Below are 21333 nucleotides of genomic sequence, written 5' to 3'. Positions count from 1 at the left end.
GACATATACTTAAAATATTTTATTCTAAAATACTTGGATTTACGTAAGTTAAAAAGTAAAAGGCAACTATAATTAGTGAATATCAATATTTGACAGTGAAATTTATTTAAAGCTGAAATTTAAACATTATATTGAAAATGTAACTAAATATTTTAAAAGTTTTTTAAAAGAAAATTATCCATAATTTTAGCTTTTAATATCTGTCTAGATTTCAATAAATAAAGCTTACATATTTCATATATGTTTCATCTAAACTTACCTACATACAGATTTTAGAATAATATTAATATGAATTATTTTATATTATAAACTGTTTCTCAACCACTAAGGACAACTATTGTGAAAATTATGTTAACTCATGAGTATCCCTAGAACAGCTTAGTGGAAGATAAAAAGAAATAAGGAAATGGACTTTCAACCTTATTATAAAATGATATTGTGTTATGCAAGATATTACAGCTTTCATATTTTCTGAGAGGAAGAATTTAACAAGATGATTAAATTACTGTTTCTCTTCCCCAATATATTAACTATATGTTGGCATATAACAAACTACTCTAAAACTTAGCACCTCAAGACAACAAACATTAATTATCTCAGTTTCTGTGGGGCAGCAGTATGTATATATTTTATCTGAGTGCCTGTGGTTCAAGGTCCTTCCCAAGTCTTCTGTGATTATTCCACTGAAGCATTAGTTGGGCTGTATCCCATGGTTCAACTGGGGGAAGGATTTCTAAAGTCATTCTTAAAACGGGACAACTAGCAATAAATATGCACAACTATGTTCAGCAACTATATCGATGATTTACCAAACTTCCTCTTAGCTGAAACAGGAAAATCTTTGTGGCTACTCTGGGGACACTTGATATGAGGGACAATATAATGGAGGGGTGTCAGAGTAGAAAGAGAAAGTGATTCACCTGTAGTTAAAAGATAGTACTTTTGAAATTTTACAAAGATATGACTATGAAGACATAGCTACAGCTCTTCCCCTGGCTTTGGAAGTGTCTTAAAGTTTAAAAACGCATCATTAGCTTCTTCATAATTCATCTCTGCTCTTGATAAAAATGAGCCAAGAAAAAAGAAATCCTACATGAAAAAAATGGTACAATACAGAGCAGATCTCTAAATTTTCAGAATTCAGTAGGTATTGAAGTTATTCTTTATTCAACGCAGTCACTATGTGACTTCATCTCTCCTGAGGGAAAGAACAGGGATATAAATCAGCCTACCTCTCAAGTCCCATGATTCTGTGTTCTCTTTTAAAAATATCTTCCATGCATTCAGTGTCTCCAGCAAGCTGATGAAGACTCAAAGTTACCTGACCTCCGGCTGAATGGAAGGTTCTCAGTGTCACAGAACACTGATAATCAAGAGAAGAAAGCTCCAGTGCTGACACCATAAGAAGGCTGGTGGTGGTGGAGAGGGTGCCTATAATGGGAAAGCCGGAGCCACTACCAGAGTAGAACACCTGAAACAGAGAAACGTCTGCATTGCAAATTAGGTTGGGCTTAGTTTCACCTGTGATTTATAGCTAGGCTCATTTCTTCCTGTTTAACTTGGTTTTTATTATTGGTCTCTGTTTAACATGGTAATAATCGATCATTTTCATTAAGATGGTATCTTGCCCTGAAAATGATGCCTTAACTGGAAGGACAAGATATTCAGCAATGACATCTGTCATTCTTTAATTAATCAGAGTGCACCTAATAAAACCCAGAAGAATGAATATCCTGTCTGAACACAATTACATTATGTGTGCATAAGGGCCTGCATTTGACTGTTCTGGGCTTCCTGTTTCTCCACATGTGGCAAAAATATGGACAACTTGAGCATATCACATATCTAACGCATATTGGGTTATGGGCGCCAAACTTAAAGATGGGTTCTGGAATTTAATTTTGCAAATATTCAGTTGAAAGAAGGTTTTTGCTGTTTCTTGAGGTTAAAATGTCTCAGTGAAATCTGAAGTAAACTAATTAGTTGTAAGTCAGGGAATTATTTTAGTATTTCACAACATGATTGTTTCTACTAAGTCCAAAATTGGCCTAAAATTTGGTGATTTTATGTTCACATATTTTAAAACAGCGCTAGTTTCAAATTTACTTACTTTCCATTCCTAGGGAGGTTCATGTTAGTCACATCATAGTGACCAAATTTTTGTTTTAGAAATTAGGAATATACTAAAAATTTGGCAAAAGAGAATGTGTGTTTTACTTCATGGCATCATTTTTATTTTGTTTTGATTTTACTTGCTAAAGCTGCCAAAGTGGAACATACAAGAGTTGACATAAATACTGCAAACTGATAAGCAATCCAAATATTTCTTTCTGTGGTACAGGCTTTTTTGTTAATAGTAAATTTGGGAAGAATCTTTAAATTAGCTTCTAAGAAATTGGTTGAGTCAAATGTACGGGTAGCATTCAATACAGGTTGATTTCTGCTGCTACTTTTACTGGCAAACAATGGCCAACTGCCAAGCCATGGTCAACCCACACAGCTGTTTTCAATGATTCATTTCCCTTGATTTCCCAGCTGACCCATTCAGAAGGAGAATAGCAGTTTTCACACCCCAGTTGCTAGCCTTGTTGCTGCAAGGAGCCCTCCCCTTCAATTGTGGGAGTATTTTGAAGGCTAAAGTAAGATACAGTTGTCCTCAGAAGCAAAGTTGTTTCTATGCCTAGAATATAAGCGGGGAAAAGAGGCTGAGAAAAATCTGGGAACTGTTGATTTTTATGGTGAGGTGCTCACCATGGCTGTGATTCATAATATGCCTACCTCTCCAGCTTTCTCTCATACCACACCGTGACCTTAGCCTGGCATTCCACCCACCCTGGCAGTTTCCAAAGTACAGACGGTTCTTTTACCTATTGGTACCACTGCTATTCCTAATGGTTAGAATGCACTTCCCTCTTGTTTGTTTGGAAAAATCCTGCTACCTCCCAGGTGCAATCCAAATATTAAAGTCTCTAGAAGCTTTTTCCTGAACCCCCAAAGGTAGGTTAGATCATGCATTATTAATGGAGTAATGTTGCCCAAAAGGGGTGAAAACTGGCACTTGGAAGGCAAAAAAAATCTTACTTTTTAATGTATGGATATACATATAATATGTAAATAGACGTGTAATGTAGCTGAGGCATTTAAATTTCAATTTGAAGGAGAGAGATTAAAATAAAATGTCTAAATAGGCATTGATGAACTTTGGTTGAGTCGAGAAACCTGGGTTACAATACTATTTAGCTTGTTTTAAGTCACTGATTTTGGAATGTTTGTTGCCCAGCCTTACTGCAGCAAAAGCTGACTCATACCCTCTTTTCTTAAGGCCATCTCTCCTTCTACCACAGTCACGATTTGAAACTTTTTGAGGCCTGGGGCACTGTTTTGGGCTTCACTGCCTCTATAGGACCAGACACACTGCCGGAACATAGCAGATACTCAGAAAATGTATGTTCAATGACTTCAATGGGATCATAATTTCTCAGTCTTACTCAAGGCTTTTATATCCATTGTGCTCTACAAAAGAGGCCTTCCATCCCTTCCAAATTTTTCTGCATCCTATAATTTAATGAGTTGCTGTTTTCATGAATTTTTACTCCAGCTGCAACAGCTAAAGAAGTGATGACTCAAAGTTGAACTTACAACATAGATGTGTCCTGTTCAAATATCCAGTGAATGTTTCAGCTCAGCTATTATGACATTGTTTAACATACTCCATTTCTAAAAAGCACAGTGCATCCATAGGATAACCATGCCTCTGTCATGACAGCATTTTCACTGTGACATCAGTTAGATCAGAAGTACTTGGTGCTCATTTACAGCCCTATTTGCAGCTTTCTACAGTGGCACAGATTCCTGTGACTGTTTTATATTACTGGAAAAGCCAATATTGGAAAATTTTTCTTAGTATGATTTGTATATGCTTGACTAGGTTCCCTCTAAATTTCATGCTGAAACTTAATCACCAATGGGATAGTATTAAGAGGTGAAACCTTTAGAAGGCGATTAAGTCATGGGGGTTCTGCCCTCTTGAAAGGTATTAATGCCCTGTAAAAGAAGCTTCACCCAAAATTTACCCCTTTTTTAGCCCTTCCACCTTCCACCATGTGCGGCTGCAGCAACAGGGTGCCATCCTGAAGTAGAGACTAGCACTCACCAAACAGCAAACCTGCCAATGCCTCGATCTCAGACTTCTCAGCCTCCAGAACTGTGACAAAAGATTTCTGTTGTTTATAAATTACTGTCTCAGGCATTTTGTTATAGAAGCATGAACAAACTAAGACAGTATATATCATTCTTTTATTTTATAAATCTCTTTTATTAATATCCCACACTATAATGGTGGCAGAGAAGAAAATACTGGAGGACAGCTAACTTACTGAATATATACTATATTCCAGCCATTTTGCTATGTGTTGTCTGTTCATAGCCTCATTTAACTCTCCCAATAGTCTATTACATAGATACTATATAATCTTGATTTACAGATGAGGGAAACTAATGATTAAGGCAATTAAATAATTTGCCTAAGAACTCATGGCTGGATGTTGGAAGGTTAGAATTTGAGCTCAGAAAAAGCTGACTTCTGAGCATAAGCTTCTAAAGCACTATGCCAATTAAAAAAAAAAAAAGATTGTTTCAAAAATACATAAATAAAATGCTATGTTCTAAAAGCATCTAAATAATGATGATTATAGTTGCTGTTAACAAGATTAAATAAATGGACAGGTCATTTCAATTTGCAATGCAAGATGAAATTTTGACTTCGGATAAGTGCATAATTTTAATTACAGGTTTACATATGAAAAAAATAACTATCCACAAACAGTAAGAAGTTGAAAATTGGATTCCAAGGAAAATACTGAGATGTGTTTGTTGAGCAATTTGCAAAACCAAACTTGTTAGTTGTTGATAGAAAAACATGAGAGAGTGTGTGTGTGGTGGGGTGATGGAACTGGCGAAGAGAAGGTGGGGTGGGGAGAGGGAGAGAGAGGGGAGAGGAAGAGACAAAGAAGAAAGAGAAAAGACTAAAAAACTAAATTCTAGGTCTTTTCTTTTAAAAATCCCCACTTCCCCAAACTTCCACTCTAATTGCCAGCATGAATGAATTCTTTTCACAGGTGTTGATGTTATAATAGGACACCACTGATTTAAAAAAAAAAAAAAAAAAAAGCTAAATTGGAAAGTGACTGGATGACTCAGAAAGTGAAATTAGAACAGACCTTTCCCATTTCTAGGAGGCATTACATTTTCCATGTGCCAACATCTCATTTGGCTCCTTTGAAAGATCCAGTCAGAATTCCGTAGGCTTTAAAAGCAAGATGGAAAGACTGGTGTTTCTTAAACTTCACTAGACCTTATTTTATAAAATTATGGTGTTAAAATATAGGGGAAGGCAATATAAGTAGAATTCAGCTCTTTTAGCTAAGGAATTTATCTCAAATGCAATTTCAGATTTCATTCTTATCCTGAAAATTCTTTTCTTCTCAAGAAGCCCTTTTGTTAGCATAATCTCTTTTCCCAAGAATCACTAATGCTGGTTTACTCCTGCTTTTCAACTGATTTGTTACTGACGTTTCTCACACCCAGGAAGCAGCTACCCCAAAATAAGGGAATGAATGACTGGAACCAGACAAGACAATAAATGGCCACTCCCTGGTAGGGAAAGACTTTGGAGGTGGGTAGAAATGTTTTAACTCTATGCTGCTGCTTCCTGGGTGTGACATTGAACTTCAGTCATTGTAGTAAGATATGAGGTAATACATTTAAAGTACTGTCAATGCTCAATAACTGGGAGTAAATGCTCTCTGCGGTGGAAGGATATGGTCTCTGGAGAAAGTCCCACTGCCACTTCCTACATTTATAACCATATGTTCTTGGGCAGATTACTTAAACTTCTCTGACCTTCAGTTTCCTTACCTACCAAATTTGGAAATAATATTTACTTCTAATGGTAATCATAATTTGAATGAAAAAATGTATATCCGGTTTCAGCTTAATACTTTTCCCCTTATTTCTTGCCCTTTCTTCTTCAGTTGTAAAATAATTTGGTTGTCAATATTTTCTCTAAGGCTTCTTTCAACTTTATGTTATGTTGTAGTTAATTTCTATTGTCAGAAATATTTCTTATGCTCAGTTTGCTTCCCTGGTTGAGTTTCCTATGAAATTTTCATGGATCATCAGAGAATAGAGGCAAACAGGAAATACAAAGTGGGGGAAATACCGTGGTGTGGTTTTAGGTGTACAACTGACCACTGCTGCTTTTGGTTTGAATTAAGGAAACCTAGGCTGCTACCACCGGAACAGAAACTTCTTCTTTTTTTGATAATGAATTATAAATTGTATTTCAAAATGTAAACATCACTAAACATGCATACATGTTAAAACAATAACATTTACAATTTCATTCTTTTTTTTCTTTTTGCATAGAACATCATTACAATATGGAATCTATGCCGTACAAAATACAAAGTTTTACCCAAGGCCAGACTCTTTATGACAAGGCCAGACTGGGAATTGTACAACTGTAATACTTCAGTGTAGTGATCCAGGAAAAATGAAGCATGACCTACATTTTTGGAAGCATGGAGGGTGCTAGTTAAAAAAATAAAAATAAAACAAAACAAAACAAAATAAAATAAAATAAAATATAAAGTTCCTACAGAAAAGAAAAACGAGCTCCAGGGAAACGGTCTTGGACTCTCGGATTCTGCCTTGGGCTTTGGCTTCTATAGAAGCTCCACCAATGACTTTGGATGGGAAGGGGTTACCTGTGCAGGTGTGGGGCAGCTGGGACTCCAAAGCATGCATCCAGCACCTGCACACAAGGAATTCCCAGTCACCAAGGAGCCACAGCAAGCCTCGAACCCGACAATGGCAATGCATAGTTGCTCAGTACAGAGACTCCCTCCCGCCTGCGGAGGCTGACCAGCGGCAGAGGCCCCAGCACACGGGCACCAGGGGCCTCCCCAAGGTGAGGCCAGGGAGCAAACTCTCCCTCACACACACCCAGAGGCAGGCACCTGGACCCGGCAGAGACGCTGGGGCTGATGAGCCCACATGAAGTCTGAGCCACATGGGGAGTAGCCCCTTGCTCCTTTGAGAGGGCAGCCAGATACAGTGGCTCCTGTGCTGAGTGCGTGGCCGCACAGGCATTCAGCTCACACACCCGCTTTCCAAATGAGCACTCACTGCGGCCTGTCAACCGGCCCTCTGGGAAGAGGCCAGGGAGAACAGGACCCTGAGCCCTGGGAAAAGGCTGTTCCCGCGCCCCACCCCCATGACTTCCTGCCTCCCTCCCATGACCCCCTTAGGTGATGCTATTTCTCTCCCAACCGGTTTATTTTAAAATAAAAGTAGTGAAGTTTTGAAGCTGTGCGAGAAAGGAAGAAGCAGGGCAGGGCCAGGTGGCCGCACTGCAAGTCTGAAATCTTGATAGGAGGTCAGTCGAAACCAAGTATGGACCCTCTTGCCTCGTGGACGCAGGGCTCCCGTCTCCTGCCAAATTCAAGTCTTCTGACTAATGAGGGACAGGACAGCAGGCAGGAGGAGGCGCCTCACCCTAAAGGGTGCTCAGGCCTATATCAATAGTAAGCTGGACTGTGAATCCACGTTCTAGTACCAAGTTCTCTGTAATGGGTCTCAAACAAGCCTTCAAAGCCTCAGAATCAGGTAAATTAGTAGTAGGACCTGCTTCTCCCTGAGGTAATCCTGGTTTCAAAAACCATCAACCCACATCTCAGATTTTAGCTTTGGAAAATATGGTGATCAGAATTGCACATGGAAACGGACAGCAAAAGATATGGATAACCTACAAAGCGTTTCTTACTGGCTGCGGTATGACCAACACATCACACCCTTTAAACTAACTTCTAGCACTGTCTTTGACTAAATGACCTTTTTAAATGGGGCGGGGGGGGGGGGTGGGAATTGGTGACACCTGCCAGATGTCAAAATAGTCAGGTAGCCTTATAAACACAACCACAACCACGAGCGGAGAAACAAGGCCATGCTACTGCTCAGATCACGTCTCCCTTAGAAGAGAAACTTCAAAAGCCACTCTGCAAGCTCTGGCTGAACAAACGTTTCTCAAAAACGCCAGTTGAAAGGGTGGTGGAAAGCACTGGGGGGCACAGAAAAAAGAAAAGGCACTAAGGTGGTAAAGAAAGAAAGAGATCACTTGTATTCTTTTTATTTTTACTGTTAGGAACTTTATCAACTACATTGTGTGCATTACATTGTGTAATTCTTTCAATAATGCTGGACAGAAACACTTTAACACCATTTTACAGATGAGAAAAAATGAGGTTCCAAGAAGTTATGTAATTCTCCAAGGTTAATCAGCTAATAAATACCTAGGTCAGTATTCAAACCCAGTCTGGGGGCTCTAGTGACTGTCCATTTTACATACTGATTCCCAACAGTATATGAACTAGGAAGTGCAAGTTAAATTAGTTTAGGCAAAAATAGGAATGTATTAATTCCCATAAGCAAATCATGAGGAGTAGAAGGAATTAGTCCCATAAACAACTAGTTCCAGTGGATATATACACGGTTGGTTTGCTGACACTCTTTCTTCCACTCTTCTACCCTTCCTTCCACCTTTCCTTTCCTCTCATCTCCATCTTTTTGATTCTCACTGCATGTTAGCTTCATTCTCTCCACCACATTTTCCCATCTGTCTAAATCCATTACCATGGGCAGCATTGAAGTTGCATCATGCTAGGTAAATATAACTCTTTCCTGCCTTCTCCTCAGAGAAATTACTTAGGAAATGGCTATTATTGTTGTGGTTTGGTTGCATATCTACTTCTGAACAATAATGGGAATGGTTACAATGACCGATTCAGGCTGGGTCACGTACCTAAATTTGTGACCGGGGGTCTCTAGTTTTAGAATTGGAAACCCCTTTCACAACCATAATGTTGGAGAGGGAAGCAGCTACCTCAAAAGAAGGGAATGAATGGTTGGTTCCAGGCAATATAATAAATGGGTACTCTCTGACAGGGAAAGACTTTGGAGGTGGGTAGAAATCTTTTAACTCTATGCTGCTACTTCCTGGGTGTGACATTGAACTTGAGTCACTGTAGTGAGATATGAGGTAATACATTTAAAGTCCTGTCAATGCTCAATAACTAATTGCTAACTAAAATAATGATAAAGTACTAGTTAAATGCAAGGTTCTAGTATTGTTGATATAGTTTTGGTCTTTAATTTAAAAATGTTCTTATCATGGTCTAGATGGGATACAATTTCAAATCTCTTTTTTTTTTTTTTCCCTACACTGTGGCCACTTTCCCCAAGCAGTATGTTCAAATAGATAGTAAGCTCCTGGAAAGCAAGGACAAGATTTTCTGCATCTTTTGTTTTCCCGCAGCACAAGGGGCAGGGCTTAGGACTGTGTTAACAGTACTTGCTTAAAAAGCACTTGCTAAGTTGAATCATTGAAAAGATTTGCAGACTAGTCATATTGGGAGTACATACCCAAATTTAGCATTGCTTCTGCTGGTGGTCTATGTCCTGGGCACATAAGTATGTCTGAGAATAGGTATTGAGAGTGTTAATATTCACTTTTACAGAAAATAAGCAAATGGGTGATTTTTATCAATTTCTTTAACCTAAACTGGCAGAGTTATGTGAAATAGTTTTCATGTTCAATAACATTGTTGCCTTAAAATTGAGGAATATTATGAATGTTAAGCTAAGCCCTGACAACCCATCTTGTGTTATGAGTTTTCATTATTTAACTCTGCTCTCTCATGGTCATTTTAATACATTTCCACATATTAATTATATTCATGCTGATGTCCTGAAATAACCTCAGGCAAGTTCATTATATATTTTGATGGAAAAGCACTCAAATCTAGATGACAATTTACGTTTTACAAATTGGATTTGGAATAACCGTTGAAGAGCTTTCTCTAAATAGACTCTGATTTTGAAATTCTAATTAAATTTTGTATTTTGTTCTACAAAAAATAAGCACCATCATTATTTTGGATGAAATTACTGGATATCTCACCCAATTATTCATGGCTTTGAAACATGAGTTACTGCTTCTTGTCATTTTGTCAGTGGGTTGAAAGCCCTCTTCCAGGATGCGACGAATTGTGGATGAATACTGAAGAAACAGGAGATCCGGGATACCAGGGTTGATCTGCACTGTGTGTGTAGGAAGTTCAACTGCTGTGGGTGCTGGAACATTAATTTGGATGCCGACATTTCTTTTGCATAAAAATGGGATGCATGAATCTCCTACTTTGCTTCAGTTGGCTTGAGTCCTTTGTCTTCTGAACATTTTCAATAAGAACTCTGAAGAGCTTCTCATCACTGTAGAATATAGTACAACTGCATAAGGTTGCCCTCCAGGACCTGCAGATTTCAACCTCTGCCTGATTCCAAAGTCCTCATCTTGCGTCATTCTCCCTTCACCCACCTTGCACTCCAGACACATTTTCCTTCAGTTTCTTTAATAAATACAACATGCTTCCCACTGCTTAAGACAGTTGTTCATAAATCAATTCCCACTGCCTGGAATGCTCTCCTCTCCTTCACCTGGCTTACTCTCACTTGCTCTAAAGTTTCCGCCTAATAGGATTTCATCCTGACCTCCCAGACCACGTGAGACATATTTTCATAGGACTATGTGTTTTAGGTTTAAATTTCTAAAACCCTAGTTAAGCTTTATAGTTGTTTCCTTAGTAATAAATAGGTTTGTCCCAAGGTTAGTAGGAACTGAGAATGAAGAGGAGGAACACTTGCATTATTTCAATCCTCTTTTTCCTTCTTTCCAACTCTAGTTCCCCAGAGAATAAAGTCAAGGAAACAAGAACTGAAAAAAAAAGCAAATGCTTAAAGGATAGAATAGGCTACGCGTGAGCCCACACATCCTGCAGCTTTCCTAGGCTAGTGGGGATAAGAGGAGTAAGGCGTCCTTCAGAATGAAGCCACAGTGGGGAAACCATCCATGAAACTTCTTCACTTGGGCAATTATCAGTCTCTGCTGCCTTCTGGGTCTTTCTACACGGCTCTGAGCACTGAGCTCCTTGCCTTTAGTATTGATGTTCTAGGCACAGCCTTGATCCCAACTTATACTTACTAATTTTAGCCAGTGCCCTTCTCTGTCCTTATTTTACACAGTTTACTGAAATGAAGATGGTATTCTGATGACTACAAATGTATTTCAGCTTTATAATTTTCATATGCAATTTTCTATACTCACAAATAGTATTTTCACATAATTCCTGAAACTGTCAATAATCCAAAGACTTATGGATAGATAAGAGGGAAGGAGGCCTCCAATGATTTGAGGACTGACATGAATCTACAGTTTGTAACCTATCACACTTCTCATACTTTCTTTATTAGTAAAGATTGAAATAATTAATTATGTACTTTTCTAATTATTTGTTCATTGTTTGTTTCCTCCCCAGTAGTCTGTATAATTCATGAGGTTTGTTGATTGCTTTATCCCTACTGATTAAAATACAATAGATGCTCAATGAATATAGAACAAATGAATAAATGGTGTAATAAAATGGGAGAGGGAGGAAGGGGCTGTGGATAAAACAGAAAAACATTTCTATGTTTTTACTGTATTTTCTTACTAGCTCAGGTCTGCAACAGTATGTGTTCACTAACTCTTCCTCTAGCTTCTCTTGCTGTTCTTCCCCAAGCATAAATTTTAATTTCTTTATCATGGGCTTAAGTGCTCCACAACTGAAGAAAATAAGTCACTCATTTTTGTGGCTATGGAGATAACACTTTAAATATTGGTTTTCAAATGTGCTTAAATCTTATTGAAATGTATAGGGATATAAGATATTTTAGAGTAAGTCCTAAGTATTTTTTGTTTTTGTTTTAAATCTAATCTAAAAAGTTAGTTGTGAATAGTCATTATTCACAGATACTGAAAGAGTTCAATATGCTTTCCATATTGTATTTTCAAATTGCACTTTCAAATTGCATTTGAATAGAAATTCAAATACATTCAATGCATTTCAAATAACACAAGAGACCAGTAGATAGATTGCAGAAGCTTCTTTGCAATGCAGATTTAAAAAACATTGTCTTTAGACTAAGAAAAATTAGTTGTAGTGGTGTGTGTGACCGTGGAAATTCATCCCTGGGATTGCAGCCTACATGTTTGGGCTTCCCTTGGAGGTGAGAATAAAAATTAAAGCATGGATTGAGCAACAGTAAATTCCAACAGTACTTCTGAGTAGCTGAAGACAGACTAATGTTATCGCTGGGATTCTTTTTTTTTTTTCTTTCTTTTTTTTTTTTTGAGACAGAGTCTCGCTCTGTCGCCCAGGCTGGAGCGCAGTGGCGCGATCTCCGCTCACTGCAAGCTCTGCCTCCCGGGTCTACGCCATTCTCCTGCCTCAGCCTCCCGAGTAGCTGGGACTACAGGTGCCGCCACCACGCCCGACTAGTTTTTTGTATTTTTTAGTAGAGACAGGGTTTCACCGAGTTAGCCAGGATGATCTCGATCTCCTGACCTTGTAATCCGCCCGCCTCGACCTCCCAAAGTGCTGGGATTACAGGCGCGAGCCAGTGCGCCTGGCCCGCTGAGGTTCATTTTTAAAAGTTTCTGACAACAATCTAATCTGAGACCTGTAAAAATAGTTTGTCAGTTTAAAACATCAAATTGAGTTGCAAGAGATATTCTAATACAGGTCTAAAAATAAGAGTAGGAATTTGGATGAACTGTGTGAGTGCTCATTTCATTCCAGTTGATGGCTTGGTGTTAGAAGAAGGCACCCATTGTGTGTGGAGAAGGAAGGACCCAGGCAGCAGCATAGCAAAGGCCATGGGTCAACTTTCACTCCCACCTTGAATAGACACCTGTACACGACACAAATCATGGAAACATAAGTTAATGGCTCTGCTTCCAGTTTTAGCAAGATATGAAATACATTGATAAAGTTTAATAAGAATGATTCTTGTTGGGCCTTGATAATTTTTAATACATTTATGCTTTTTTAATTAGCCTTACAGGCAATTTTACAAAATTGTTGAAGACATGGGCTCTGACCTAAGACAGAACTTCATTTAAATTCTGAATTTGTCACCCACTAATTCAGTGACCTCTCTGGGCCCTCTAAGAGCCTCAGTAACTTCAACTATAATATTGAAATGCTGGTGTCTTTGTTAGTAATTTGTGGTGAGGATTAAATAAAATCAGGTATGTATCATGCCTAGCACACTCTTTGGTACATAGTAGATGCTTAATAAATGACAGTTGCTGCTATATTGTTTTTTAATGATAGTTTTAATAGGGAGCATTTTAAAATAAAAGGATGCTTATACTGATATGAGTAAACCACACAGATCAAGTCATACCCCACACAGTTCAAAAGATTGGTTACAATATATCAATATATCGAACTAACTTAATTGAAATATTTTCTTGAGTACTTAATTCTATAAAGAAATAATAATGACAAATAAATGGAAGCCCTTTGCTGGTCTTTGGCAATAGCAAAATATATAGCAAATTGCCCATATATATGATGCAACCCGAATATCAACCTGTCATAAAAATGCAAAATATAGTGAACGAGGAAGGGATATAGCTATATACGTATAAATTCCGCTTCACTTTTCACACTTCAGCAAATATTACAACTGCTCTTATTTGAAAATATGTTTCATGATATCCTAATTTTTCCATACAAAGCAGAAGTTTATTTCATAGACACACACACACACAGCTTATGTGAAACTATCAGAGCACACAAAATACAGGGGAGATGATGTGGGGCTAGTACTTTATATTTCAGCCCTGGCTTCACAGGCAGTTATTTTGCAAGTGGATTTCAAAAAATAATAACATTAATCAAAACTCTATTTAGTTTTCTATCTCAGTATTGATTTCCTACACTTCTCAAATTTATATTCTGCCTCTTTAATTGCCTACCTCCTACTGCCTCTCACTTTCCTGTGCTGAGTATGTGTATTTGCATACCACAAATATCCTCACAGTTGTCCTTTGAAATAAGATGTCTCTGAAACCAAATGCAAAGAAACAGAAATTAAGTTTATTTTTCCCTACCTCTGTTCCTTATCAGACCTGTTTCTGAAATTCTTTGATTTATTCTACTTTAAAAAAAAAAAAAACGAAAAAAACAAAAAAAAACCCAAATATGCCGTATTAGCAGCAAATTGTTTCAAAATTAAATGTAAAAAAATAATATCAGGTAAAATTTTAACTGATGTTTCCCTGTGTTCACTTAAGGTTGTGACTGTGTGGTATAATTTGGGGAAATATGATGTGATTAGTGAGGCTTACAGGGAAAGCACCCGATACGAGACAATCAGATACCCCATATCAAGGCTCAGCCATTTTTAAAACATGTTCATCTCTGTTTGGTAAATCCTGGTTAAGGTATAAATCATTTCAAAATCCAATACTACTCTTCCAAGTCACCACCAACAAAATAAAATAAAACATAAAATATAAAGGATTTCAAATAAAATTTGCTTCAATTACAATTCCAGTCACTGTCAAATGTGCTAGCTTATCATTACCAAAATAATATTATCAAAGGAAAGCCACCCAGTTTGCAAACCACACACTGCCAATCTCAACTTGATTAAAGTCATACTTATAATTAATTATTCTTTCTAGTTACTGGGCACTTTAATCTTCCGGGTTGTCTGTAGGAAACCCTTCAGGCACCCAGAACCCACAGCTCTGCCATCAGATCTCCGTCCTGGGAACAGAAGCCGTCTATCTGCATCTGTAAACATGGCCTCATGTAGTAACGTGCAGGGAAATGAGCGTGCCCTCGCAATGGTTCGCAGTCCTTTCTTTATTTCAACATCGTGGCATTTTATGACTTCCCTCATGAGGCAACTCAACTATTCTCACAATTTATCTAGATTTCTGGGAAAAATATGTGAAACGTTGACTTCTTACCCCATTCCCTCTAACAACAGGTTGATTGAGGAGTACATTTTACTTTCACATTTTCATTTCAGAGGAAAAATTTCTCCCCAGACATTTATTTCCCTGTGGTTCTCTAAGAGGGAGACACGAATGGGAAAACCATAAAATAAAATCAGATAAGGTGGGACACCAAGATAATCAGGTGGCTTGATTTTGATGTCTGGATCTCTTTTTAAAAGTTAAGGAAAGAACAAGTTCTTGTTCTCTTTGCAGGTAAATCCATGGGAACTTTCTCAGTGCAGTGGTAATACATAGTATAAAGTAGCTCTCCTTAATATGGTGAGGAAATTTTGCCTCTTCACCTTTCCAAAAGAAATGACTGTAATTGTTCTTTAATTCTCCAACAACCTTATCTTTTGGTAGCTCAACAATGGCAGCATCTGATATACGCTGGACTCAAGGACTGTTGGCAAGATCACTATAATTTCCAAGATTTCCAGAAATTTTCAATTAAGAGTGTTTTAAAAATAAATAAATGCAGGATTTGATTTTCAAAGCTGGAAAACAAATGCCTGATTAGATGGAATGGTCTCCTTTTGAGGAAGGAAACTGGGACTAGTTTGGAGCACAATTTGGCATAATGAAGAGAATGTAAGGTTTAGTCCTGCAGTCACTAGTTATGTGACTTCAGGCAAATTACCCTTTCTGGGCCTCAGTTTCCTTATCTGAAAATGGGGATGATAATAATACTGTACCTAGGTTGCTTTGATGATTAAATGAGGCAATACATGTAAAGTACTTGAAAGAACACTTGCCTCTAGTAGAGTTTGTTCTTATTATCAACACTACAGGAGTTACTAGGAATACATGATTAATTCTGCCTTTCGACTTTTCAGAAGACTTAGCATTAGAATTTTATTTTTAAGGGCACACCCGTGCAGGAGCATAGACTTTTTTCTCTAACATCTTGATAACACCAGAAGGCATTTGCAGATTTCAAATTGCCAACTCATGACAATGTGCCAGTTCTAAGTTTCAACCCAATGCTCTTTGCCTCAAGTTGTTCTCCTCCCACTTTAAAGAAATCATGACTTCCTGTGTTAAACAAATGCCTCAAAATCATCTCAGAGCTCCCCCAGGAGTGATCCTAGTTTTGAAGAGACTCTTCTCATCTCAACCCACCTGTCAATTATGTCAGTGTAAAGGCATCCAGAACATCTGTCCTGAATTTCCCCGGACTGCACCTGGACTTCAAAATGATGGAAGGTGGTGATCTAACTGTGCAGAAAATATTGTGAAACAGGCCACATTCTCAAACTGGCTTGAGAAACTTTTAGAATAAAACATGTCTGGCTCGGTTTATTCGGTCTAGTCATTACTCTTTGTGTATACACAAGGATTTCAAACTATCAATGAGTGACTGCAAATGATTTCTAGTCATATCCAACCAACAAGAAGTCTTCCCTTATGTGTCAAAAAGCAAGCAAACCTCAAATTGGTTAAGTTTTCTTTTCCTGGAAAGATTCGGTGGAATATGATACCCGAATGATTAGAATGAGAACATAGTGAAGGATGAAGCAATCTTATAGTTCCATAAATTCTAAACATAGAAAAAATAAACTGAAAATTCCAAATATTTAAAACTTTAAGTTTACATTGAAATTGAGAGAACTCAGAGCAGTCTGCTACGTTCAGCATAAAAGGCAGCGTTAGTAAGACAGGGAATGGTACAAAGTCATCCAGCCTGGAATGATAGACTGGATATGAATAAAATTTATTTCCTTGTAGGAATGTTCGAAGCAATGCTATATACCCTTTCCTTTCCCATAAACTGATAACATTTGAAATTATTTCTGTACATGTATAAATTCTCTCAAACATCACTTAAAATGTTTAAAAAGAAAAAATTAAAGTGTGGCTTTGGGGAGGTCAATGTAGAAATGCATTCATTGTTTTGTGATGAAGAAAAGAAAGTTTGAGTAAGTGGTATATGAATGTAGTCCTTTGACAAGATATAAAATGGTTATTCTGAAAGTCCATTTACTGTTTTTCATTAACTTATTTAGGCCCCACTGTGTTGCAGAAGTTCTATATACAAGAGAGATTTATTTTAGTCTTCAGGGGAAATGTCAGGAAACAGATGATTAAATGGATGGACATGAGGCAGCTTAGGAAATGACAAGATAGAAACGTCCATCAGATGCTTTGGGACCTTAGAGAGGTCTAACTCAACTCAGGTGGGGAAGAAAAGGAGACAGGAAAAGTCCCAGAGAAGGCAATGCTGAGTTCCTACCTATCTCAAAAGATGGATTAACGTTGGCAGAGGGAGGTGCTGGGAAGACTCCTCAGGCATGAGAAAAACTGGAGCAAAGTCCCAGAGCAGGGAATCTGTGACACGTTCAGGGAGGAATAAGTATTTCTCCTGAAAATGTCATGTGGGAATACAATATGGAAGGTAGAGTGTGGGAAGGGGTGGGATTGGGAATCTGGAATGGGGCCAGACCTTTGAATATGTTAAGAAATGTGGACTTTATCCTTCAGGACAATAGAGGATATGGAAGAACTGCAAGTAGACAGTAGCGAGAAAACAACATCCCTCTGGCTACAATGAGGAAAAGAATTGGTGGGCAGCACACACAGACAATAGCAGGAAGGCTCCCATGGAAGCTGTTGTAATAGCCCAGGTTAATTTTTTAATGTTTCATTTTGAAATAATTATAGATTCATAAGAAATAGCAAAATAAAAGAATGAGACCCTATATATTCTTAAATGGTAACCACTTCCTTTAATGGTAACAACTTACAGAACTGTAACAACTTACGGAACTATAATGTATTATAAAAACTAGGAAACTCACATTGGCACAATGCCATTAGCTAGACTACAGACTTCATTTAGATTTTACTAGCTGTTACATATCTATAGGTTTATGAAATTTTATCACATGTGGAGATTCATATAATGACCACCACAATAAAGTTACAACTCAAGTAAGGTTCGGTAAGGACATGAACAAAGAAAAGATGGAGAAAAGAGGAGAGATTCACTAACTACTTAGGACACAAATGCCAATAGTTAAAAGCATGGATTCTGCAGCCAGAGTTTCCCAGACTGCAAACGAGCTATACCACTGACTAGCTTTGTGGCTAGGGATGCTGTGTAACCTCTCTATGCCTCTGCTTTCTTGTCTGCAAAATTGAGATAATAGTAGTACTTCCTAAAGATGTAGTAAGCAATCAACTAGTTTATAACAAGCATAGAGCAGTAGCTAACATATGGTTAAGTGCTATAAATGTGTTAGTGATTACTGTTAACTAGAATCTAGATAGAGACTGACGGGATGTGGAAGTGAAGAAAAGGTCAAATCTTGGGCTTATGCTACTTAGTAGATGGCACTGGCATTCACTGATGTAGAATGATAGGTTTAGTAGGGGAGGGAGGTTAGTAAAATTTGATGTGCCTTTTTCATCCAAGTGATGAAATACAAAAGAGAGTTAAGTATTCATAATGGAGATGAGCTTCAGAATAATGTTTGTGCCAAATTCGTATCCCCTACCAAGTCTAGTATGAAGCCCATCTAGAAAGAAATATGATTTCTTATGGCAACAGTCTGTAAGAGGGGCTTTGGCTCTAGTCCCCATAGATTGCTCAGTATATAACATAAGCATGACCACAGACATCAGACTACACAGAATACAGAGTGTGGCTTGGGAAATCCCTGACAGACATGACTCAGGGATATGTTCACTTTCAGTGGACTTCAGGTTCCACATTACTGTTATGTTTTCAGGAGTCTTGATGTCATTCGTCTCTCCTCAGGTATCCCACCCTAAGAGACAACTTTTCAAAAACTCTGTACAGCTATTGTTGTTATTAATTCAAAGTTGAACATAGAGTAATCTGCATCCCTCTGATGGCTTCTCTTTTGTATGCAAGTTATGGAGACATGCAATTTTCTCTTTGCCATAAGCTATGGTAAGAAATGACCAATCAAAATACAGCCCAGGAAGCAATGAGCAGTCTAGGGAGAGGGCACTTGTGCCAAGCTCTTCCAATCCTATTCTGTCTTTTGGGAATTTAAATCACAAAGAGCTAAGAGGAGGATTGATCAGCATCACCTTCAGGAAGGCGTCTAGAAAGAGTGTAAGGAACCTAGCCCCTGCCTTGGCATTTAGCCTTTTTTTTTTTTTTTTTAAACCTGTGAACTACTTCAATATCCTTTCAAAATTATTTATTATGTATTATTTTTATTTTTTGAGACATGGTCTACTTCTGCTGTCCAGGCTTGAGTGCGGTGGCAGAATCACAGCTCACTGCAGCCTTGACCTTCCAGGCTCAAGTGATCCCTCTTACCACAGTCCCCCAAGTAGCTGGGACTACAGGCGTACACCACCACATCTGGCTAATTTTTTTTTTTTTAAATAATAATTTTTTGTAGAGACAGGGTCTCACTATGTTGCCTCGACTGATCTCAAACTCCTGGGCTCAAGCACTCCTCCTGCCTTGGCCACCCAAAGTTCTGGTATTACATGTGCAAGTCACTGTACCTGGCCCCGAATCCTTTTAATACTTCTCTTTTCTCCTTTATTTAGCATGCTTTCTGTTCTTTGCAACCAACGAAACTTAAATCTTAAGACTACACTTTTTTTTGGTAGTGTAAAGTGGTACAAAATTTGGAATATCAACCTGGCAGTATGTGTCAGTATTATAAATGTGTTTATATTTGGCTTTGCAGTTTTCCTTCTAGCAATTTATATCAGAAAAATATTCAGACGAGTTCAGAGATATACATAAGTAGGATGATTATGAATATAAAATTTGGAAATTGAATGCCAAGAAAATGGTCATTAAATAAATTAGGATATAGCAGTGTGATACAATATTATGAAGTCATTAAAAAGGATGATACATACATATTTACTAATTAGAAAGGAATGCCATGAAATAGTAGTAGAAAAGGCAAACTACAAAACATCTTAGATAGCATGATCCAATTTGCATGATACAGCATGGTGGGTATGCATACATGTATGTATGTGGGTGTGTGTATAGCCAGAGAAAGAAGTTTGAAAGGAAAAATGCCAAATTCTTAAAAAATGAGAATCATCTCTAAGTGATGGGTTTTATTTTTGTCTTTATTGTATATTGTGTATATGACTTTCTATACTGTATTATGTATTAGAAATGAACTTATATTTGTAATCTGATTATTTTTTAAAAAATAAAATACCTTTTCTTCTGCAGAAATCCATGTGCATTTTCTTCCACTGGATGAGCACCCTTTGCCCACAGCTGAGTTGGAGACTGATGTTTTACAGTGAAATGAGACATTTGCATACATTCATATGTGCCTTGTATGGATAGAGTGTTGAGCCCAAGGCCTTAAATATGTCAGAGTTACAGATGTGACCTGTATATTTGTTTATTATAGCTGCCAGAACAAATAATCACAAACTTGATGACTTAACAGAAATTTATTCCCTCACAGTGCTGGAGGCCATAAGTCCAAAATCAGCATCACTGGGTTGAGCACAAGGTGTTCATAGGGCCACATTTTCTCCTGAGGTTCTAGAGGAGAATTCATTTCTCACGTGTCCCAGCTTCTGATGGCTACCAGTATTCCTTGGATTGTGGCCACATCACTCTAATTTCTGCCTCTGAGGTTACATCACCAACTCCTTTTCTGTCTGTAGTCAAAATTTCCATCTTCCTCCATCTTACAAGGACACCGTTGACTGTATTAAGGACCCATCAGGATAATCTCCTCATCTTAAGATTTTTTGTGTTTGTTTGTTTTTCAGACAACTACTCAGACTGCGTCCTCACCCTTTTACTCTCCAGAGAGGAGAGAAGAATGATCGTCAAGGGCAGAAGGCAGTTACATCAAAGCAACACTGAAAACTGGCTTCATGTTCAGGAGAGAATACTGCGCTTTTTCCTCATGATTTCTGGCGCTCTACACGTTCGAAGAAACTTCTCTAGTAACAAACTATAGAAATGCTCCCTCAGAGTATAGTCTTCAAGATTCTTAATCACATCTGAAAAGAACCTTTGTCATGCCAGACCCTTGCTGACATCAGTAGGAGTGACACCCTGTTTGACAGGCTGAAGAAGAGACTTAAAGCCAGTGAATGAGATATAGGGTTTACTGAAGAAACTTATGTGTGGGGTGATCCAGTGTCAGTGGGCTGTGTAAAAGAACAGCTACCACTTGTAAAAAACATGCAGTTTAGGCCAGGTGTGGTGGCTCACGCCTGTAATCCCAGCACTTTGGGAGGCCGAGGCGGGCAGATCCCGAGGTCAGGAGATCGAGACCATCCTGGCTAATACTGTGAAACCCCGTCTCTATTAAAAATACAAAAAATTAGCCAGGTGTGGTAACACACGCCTGTAGTCCCAGGTACTCAGGAGGCTGAGGCAGGAGAATCACTTGAACCCGGGA

General features: G+C 38.1%; 1 non-coding gene across 1 annotated transcript; it reads right to left on the bottom strand.

Annotated features, from left to right (window-relative positions):
• Nucleotides 1-20695: 20695 nt before the first annotated feature.
• LOC114676663 (small nucleolar RNA U3) lies at nt 20696-20911 on the bottom strand. Its single transcript, XR_003727702.2, has one exon. It is a non-coding gene; the product is annotated as a small nucleolar RNA U3 (small nucleolar RNA).
• Between the last annotated feature and the right edge of the window lie 422 nt (nt 20912-21333).

This window comes from Macaca mulatta, chromosome 2 (genome assembly GCF_049350105.2).
Source record: "Macaca mulatta isolate MMU2019108-1 chromosome 2, T2T-MMU8v2.0, whole genome shotgun sequence".
NCBI lineage: Eukaryota > Metazoa > Chordata > Mammalia > Primates > Cercopithecidae > Macaca > Macaca mulatta.
Note: the sequence above shows the minus strand (reverse complement) of the source record. Positions and strands in the feature narration are given on the sequence as shown.